General features: G+C 35.6%; 1 long non-coding RNA gene across 1 annotated transcript; it reads right to left on the reverse strand.

The window, feature by feature from the left end:
• Positions 1 to 292: 292 nt before the first annotated feature.
• Positions 293 to 2,994, reverse strand: LOC132183214 (uncharacterized). Its single transcript, XR_009440376.1, has 4 exons — positions 2,760 to 2,994; positions 1,962 to 2,160; positions 942 to 1,838; positions 293 to 595 (listed from the first exon to the last, which is right to left on the reverse strand). It is a non-coding gene; the product is annotated as an uncharacterized LOC132183214 (long non-coding RNA).
• Positions 2,995 to 7,919: the final 4,925 nt, after the last annotated feature.

Here is a 7,919-nt window from a genome sequence, read left to right on the forward strand (position 1 = left end):
TCAGTTTTGACGTTACTAAATATTAATATATACCAGAACCACAAATTGACAAGCATATATTGTTATATTCGTGAAAGAAACAACAAAACCAGAAAGCCAGATTACCAAAACCAAATGTAGCTTTCTAACCTAAGCAAGATTAAGTGAGATTTGAAGAGTTGCTAGTACAATCAAAGACAATCTGCCTCAATCCGAATCGTGAAAAAGAATGCTAAATGGGCAGTCGAATTCAACAAATCACCTCTACAATTGAACATGTATTTGGGAAAAGCTTACACAAGGGATGCCCTGCTGTTTTTCTAGCTAAAGGATCACCACTTTGAAGAGCGTAGGTTTGAAGCTAAGCCCAAACATCTCTTTGAATGCCCGCCCCTGCTCTACAAACCTGATAAGCTTTGCAACAATGGCTGCACTCTCTATGATGTGATTCATATTGTTGGTGTTGCTCTATAGTTGGTTGGCCAACTGTAGCCTCCGCCGCTTTGAGTCCAATGCAATACCCCACCTCTGGAAAAGTCTCTTTCTCTCTACTTCTGGAAACCTTCTCTGCATCAGCTTGCTCAGCATCTCTCTCTCACGACCAAGAGCCTTCATGCTGTCTCGCCACATAACCATGTTAGTTTCATTCACCAAACAATACATGAATTTTCATTTCTACTTGGCAATTGATTGGTGGGAGGAAAGTTCTAAGAAAAATTGGGAACTTCAATAACATTTAATTAAGAAAGTTAAATAGGTACCCATTGAAAATTTTCTGATCCCAAACTTTCAGATTTAGATTCATTGGGTTTTTTTCAAAGACATGGCAAGCAAAAAACTCTCTTGGTCAGTTCTATACTGAATTTTATATTCTAGTTTGGATACATTATTAGGATGCAACTTCTCGAAAGATGATTCTGCATACAGGGGAGAGAGAGGCAGAGAGAGAGAAGAGAGACAACCTTGAAGCCAGTGTGAGAGTCCGACCATCTTCCACGGTCTTACTTCCATTAGAAAATGTTTCCTTGAGGAAAGACAGTCTCCTTAGCTCCACCCCCAAGTAAATGAAATCCGTTGTGAAAAACGCTATGCCAACTCCAAAAACTTGTTTATTACAATTTATGCGGAATTAATATTATGAAGCAATAAACAATTCAATCACCAAAAATATATAAAACAATAAAGAGGCAGACACATATATTTTGATTACGAAGAGGAAACCTTTTAGAAACCGATCTAAAAGTAAAACCTCTCCGGGGCAGCCAAACCCAGGAAATCACTATCAAAAGATTATCCAGAGATTACAAATACTAGGAACACTTACAACCCTTTGCAAGACGTTGGCTCTGTAAGATCGACAAGCCTACAACTCGTCTCCTTGCTCACAATCTTCTTCAACGTGATTCTCCTTTACCAGACCCTTCCGATAGACTTCTCAACCGTAGATTTATCAAAAGAATAACTAAAACTCTAAGAGATTCAATTTAACGCTCACCATATATGATCTCTCTTAGCACAGCCTCTGACGAACTCTCTGGGGGTGAAAATTCGTGCTTCTCTCTTCTATAATGATGTATATATACCCCCGACAAAACCCTAGACCTAACCCACTTAAAATCACATTTTTGGGCCTAAAACTTACGGGGTGTCCGGGTTTGTTAATGGGCTGTCCGGACACGGCTTTGCGGGGCAAAATTTGAGTGTCTGGAAATGAGGTCCGGACTCGGGGAAGGCATGTCCGGACATGGGTGAAACAGCATTCTGGAAATGCTGTCCAGTCTTGATCAATAGCTCCGATCGATGGGCGTTTGTGGTCCGATTGAGCTGAAATTTTGCAGGGACGTTCATAGCACATGAATCTACATTATGAATGGTGGAGATTGGATTCTGATAATTCTATATCAGTGTTTAAGCCCATGAACAGTAGCACCTACATTTTGAAACTGAATTAAGCCAACACAAGAACTAACACGTTGGATCACCTTTGAAGAGCAGGAAGAAGTAGGTTCTGTGGAATAATGACAGATGGCAAGTTTTCCATAGTTCATGAATCATTTTTTGCTGCCTCTCAAATTCCAGAGGCCAGTCTGAAGGGGTTTCCAGTGCTGGAAGCATTGGATCAACTCCTATATCTTTCACGGACTTTCCAAACTTATCAACTGTTCGTCCTGTTTCCTGAACCTAGCATGTGTACACAAAATGGAGGAAACAAAATTCAAGAGACACAACCTTGGCCAAGGTTACTAAAATTTGCAATTTGCAATTCTAATAAGACAAATTTATTTATATACATTTAGAGTGTAAGACAAATTTATACAAGATTAATGCTATATATATGGATGGGAAGGGTGAAAGGGATGGAAGAGGTCAAGTCAAAAACTAAGATTCTGCTATATATGCAGATGAACAATCTGTGTTTTGATGCCTGTTACAGATTGTAAATAATTTTGGTAGCCCTTTTTTGTGTATGAATAAGAGAATAGAATTCAAATAATACAACAAACAATTTGCAAAAGAAAGCAACATAGAAACCAACACGCCAATACAAATTAATTAGAATATTCCATATAATTAGGTTTATATTTCTTATAGCTAGGTACTGTTCATGGTCTTCCTCCTCGGCATTACAAAGAACACATATGGTTTTCTGAGTGATGCAACTAATATTTGGTTGATCCTGTGTTCAATTTCCTACCTAAAGGAAACATATTTAAACATATGGCTCCAGATATATATATACCTGCAGTATATTGGAGAGGGAGAGAGTGTCGGAGAGTCACCTGGGTTCGACGCCGCCGGAATGACAGAGGTCGCCGGGAGGGAGACAATGCCGGCTGGAGTAGAAGAGAGAAAAACGAGCAAGGGAGAGAGGAGGGAGTACGTGCACGTGGGAGGAGCTAGAAGCAGAAATAGAGAACGCCGGAGAGTGAGGAACGCCGGAGGAAAACCAAACTGCCGGAGTTAAAAATCGCTGTTTGGGAGGGGTAGTACTGGCGTGCAGGAAGAAGAAGAGGAAGAAAAAGAAGAGGAGAAATTGGGGGAAATTAAAAGAAGCCCCAAATCGTGATATACAGTCAAAGCCTTTTAGTAACATGCCACGTTTGGCACGTTACTAACTAGTAACGTGCCACTTACCAATTTTAATATTTTGAATTTTAAAAAAAATATATGTATATAGTGTCTGAAAAACTATATTGTGTCAAAATATATATATATATATAGTGTCGGAAAAACTCTTTTTGGACAATGATTTTTTTTTTTTTTTTAAAAAAAATTGTATCTAAAAAACTTCTTCCAACTGGATATATAAAATTGTCATATACTTATAGTAATCCATTACTCGCTGAAATGGGTTACCAGTTTTTTAATGTTTTTCCTGATTTTATGTATTTTTTCCTAAATTTCTTATAAGGGTATTTTTATCATTTAGGTGCAAAAGAGGGTACCTTGCAAACTTTTCTTGTAGTTTGAGTAGATATTAATGCAATCTTTAATTCGAGAGATATTAAAAATTGAGTGTTATAAATATAATGTGAACCATAGCTAGAATTTGGGTGGTTGAAGAATTGAATAAGGAGTTTTTTAAAAGCACGTGAGAATCACATGTTTTTTCAAATAAAATTTTCTCCATATATATATATATGGCTCTTACAAACTAATTGGTTTTTTCAAAAAATATATATATACTTAAGATTAGGAAAACACCAGCAATTCCGTATATATATATATATATAGTCTAGAATATTATTACTAAAAATCACAATGTTATTTTTTAATAACATTGAACAGTTTAACTATCATTACAATATGATAAATATATCAAATGGAAAGCTTTATATATATAGTGTAGTAACATGAATAATTTGTACTTGAGCAACAATTGGATCGATCTCTTCATAGCTACCAAAACTAAATAAATCATTTTAGTATATATTATGGAATTACGAAGAGATATTATTAGTATAAATAATATTAATGGAATTAATTAATTAGACAAAAAATTAGTAACGTGTTAGTTTCACACGTTACAAATCGGTAACGTGTGAAACTGACACGCTACAAATTAGTAACGTGTCAGTTTCACACGTTACCAATTCGTAACGTATTAAAATGACACGTTACAAATTAGTAACGTGTCAGTTTCACACGTTACCAATTTGTAACGTGTTAAAATGACACGTTACCAATTGGTAACGTGGCAGTTTAACACGTTACTAATTAGTAACATGTTGCATTTCACACGTTAGTAACGTGTCACAAATTGACACGTTAGTAATTGGTAACGTGCCAAAAAGTGATGAACAGTAGACACGTTACTAATTAGTATGTTTTTTGTAGTGTACTCGAATTTATTTTTCCCTTAGTGCTCAATTATCAGGATTTTATTGTTCTTTTTCTCCTAGCTACCTAGTGTGTTTTCTTGTATGCTTGGGATGCCTTAAGGAAAATAAGATTTTTTTTTTTAATATTTCTTTTCAATCATATTAACCTATAAAAATGAATCTTTATTCACAACATAAATATATTTCAAAAAAATTAAGCTATTTGAGTTTCGATGAAGTTCTTGTGGTGGTGCACCGGGACACCGATGGGACCTCGCTGGAACTCGCTATAAACACACAAACACTTGTCCTGGTAGGAGCTCGATGATGTCACAGCGGTGTCTCGATCGGGTCCTAGCAAGAACCTGACCAAGTCCTGGTTATTCCAAACAGAGTTCAAATCGGTTTCTGGCAAGTCCCAGTGGTGGCTCGATTGGGTTTCGACGATGTCACAACCAGGTCTCAATCGGGTCGTGGCAATGTTCGAGTAGAGTCCTAGTGATTTGAGAATGAGAAGCTCAAATTCGAAAAATAATTTATGATTTAAAAAATGGAACTATTTTATAGAAATTAGATAAACTTTTTTCGGATAAATTAAAAACATTTTCTATTGACTATTATTTTTCTTCACATCAAATACCAAAAACTACAATAATTATTTTAAGGCGTTTTTGTCTTCTCATCTAAAGCGGCAGAGACATGCAGTTCTAGAGAGTTCGTGGAGCTGAGCAGACAATCTTTCTTTCTACCTGCTCAATGTCTTCTCCATCATCCTTCAATAGAAAATCTACCCCTAGCTACGTTACCTATTCAATTTTTCTTGTGCACCGAAAGTTACTGTTATATCCTTTATAGACAGAGGAGCATTTCTTTTTTAGAAATGATTCCTTGACTCTCTCGATTCACCCTCATTTAAATCAAATATTTCAAGTGTTGGACTTCACCTATTAAAAGGGAAGTTAAGGGACTTGATAAGGGAAATTTTAGGAACTAAGTAAGTTGATACTCACAAATATTTACATAGATTTGTGTATGCAACATACTTTTATGTCATCTAAAGTTTTAATTTTTTCAAATCACGTGTTGGACTTCACCTATTAAAATGGAGGTTGAGGGATTTGATAAGGGAAATATTAGCAACTAAGTATGTTGATACTGACAAATATTTACATAGATTTGCGTATGCAACATACTTTTATGTCATCTAAAGTTTAATTTCTTCAAATTTGGCCCAAGTATGAATATAAGTACTAGTGTGTTAGGGATAATGGCCAAAAGATGCTGAGTTTTTATCTGCCATCGTGAAATATTTACTATTTTCAAATGGTTACTTGTATTTTTTCTAACTCTACCTAATTTCCAAAATAATTTGCAGGCATGAAGCCAAGTCTATTAGAAAAATTGTTAAAGTGGTTTGAAGGGAAGTCAATAGCACCTACTTATATGTCACACCCTATCAAGTTGGAATAGATTCACGCTTGCAAGCCATCACTTCATTGTTAAGGGTTGGAGACGATGATGTTCACGTGGTAGGAATTTGGGGAATGGGCGTAATGGGAAAAACAACCATTTCTAAAGCCATATATAACCAATTTTTTCATAGTTGTGAAGGTAAAAGTTTTCTTGCAAATATTAGAGAAACTTCTAAGCAACCTGATGGTCAGGTTCGATTACAAGAGCAACTTCTTCCTGGTATCTTGAAGAAAGGCAAGATAAAGGTGAATAATATTGATAGAGGAATGATTATGATACAAGAAAGACTTTGTGGTAGAAGAGTACTTGTTATACTTGATGATGTAGACCAATTGGAGCAACTAAAAATTATGGTTGGAAGTCATGACTAGTTCGGCCCGGGAAGTAGAATTATCATAACTAGAGTTGAGCAATTGCTAAAGGTGCTTGAAGTGGATGAAGTATATGTAGCCAAAAAAATGAGTGAATATGAATCTCTGGAGCTCTTTAGTTGGCATGCCTTTAGGAATAGTTATCCCACCAAAGATTTTATGAAGTTGTCAAGAAGTGTCGTTGCTTATTCTGAAGGATTGCCACTAGCTCTTGAAGTTTTGGGTTCTTTTCCATTTTCTAGAAGCGTGCAAGAATGGAAAAGTGCATTGGAGAAATTAAAAAGGATCCCTCATGATCAAATTGAAACAAAACTTAGAATAAGCTTTGATGCACTAAGTGATAGTACTCATAAGGATATATTTCTTGATATATCTTGTTTCTATATCAGAAAAGAAAAAAACTATGTTATACAAATATTGGATGCCTGTGAATTTTTTCCAGAGATTGGAATTAGTGTCCTCATTCAGCGGTGTCTTCTTTCAGCTGGTGAGGGAAACAAGCTCGTAATGCATGATTTGCTTCGAGACATGAGAAGAGAAATTGTTCGTGAAGAATGCCCCAAAATACCTGGAAAGCGTAGTAGATTATGTTGCATGAGGATGCACTTGACGTATTGGCAAAGCATGAGGTAAGAACTTCTACAAGAAAAAACAAATTAAAAAATGATTTATAATTTACCCTAAATTATTAATCTATTTAAATCATCTCTGAAATTGAAATTGTTGCAACTCATCCCTTAAGTTAAAATTTTTGTTTTGATTTGCTCCTTCAGTGAAATCCACCAATTAATTTGCATGGAAAGTATAGAATGTGCCATGCACGTGCATCTAGACCCTACAAAATGACAAATTTGCCCCTAACCCAAGTTTGTAAAACTACATCATTACCCTACTAGCTAGTGTTTACAAAAATAACCCAGCATCTACTATAATTCTTTAGACCAAAATCTACTATATATCATTTTAATTGTACAACTACTAGTGTTTTTCTTTGTTTATACCAAAGAAACGGTACGTTCTGGATAGAGTTGCAAGGAAATGATTGGTTTTGATTCCCATATCTCATTTCAAGGGAGAATTTATCATTGCACAAGGCCCATATTTGTTTTCTTTGCTAACTTCATTCTACTATTTTGTTTACTTTCAAGCATGCATGATTTTTATTTTATTTTTCTTATAATTAAGCATTCGTGGTTATATTAAAGTACGCTGGCGAACAATAATACATTGGTTGGCTCAAATATTGGTGAGAGGATTCGAAAAATTGGGTATTTTCCTTGTTATAACTTGAGGGTGTAAACTATAGATTACATATTACTTGCTTTGTGGTGGACACTATAAACATGTTTATATTTCCTTTTCGGAAAACTATACTTATTTCCGTTGAACTTATATTGGATTTGCAAACACCTATTTTCCCAAATTTTAAAAAGTGACATTTGATTCTCCGGAAGTATGGAACACCTTCATTTTAGCTCATCTGTTAGCATTTTTCGTTAAATTAGATGGAAGATTTCCCACTTGACTAATTTTGACTTAAACCGACTATTATACCCGGCATAAGTATGTGACAAAAAAACATTAAAAAAAAAAAAAAATTAAGTCACCACAACTTAACCGTGGAGGAGGCTATGGCCTTGGGTTTCCATGGCGAGACATCCACATCCTCCCCTAGTGATGGAGACGCACAACCTAACTGTGAGTCTCCCTAGACTAAGGGCTAGTTTGTTGTCATCGTAGGTCCTAGCCATGGAGACCTACAACCAGGTTATGG

The sequence above is a fragment of the Corylus avellana genome, chromosome ca5 (assembly GCF_901000735.1).
Source record: "Corylus avellana chromosome ca5, CavTom2PMs-1.0".
Taxonomy (NCBI): domain Eukaryota; kingdom Viridiplantae; phylum Streptophyta; class Magnoliopsida; order Fagales; family Betulaceae; genus Corylus; species Corylus avellana.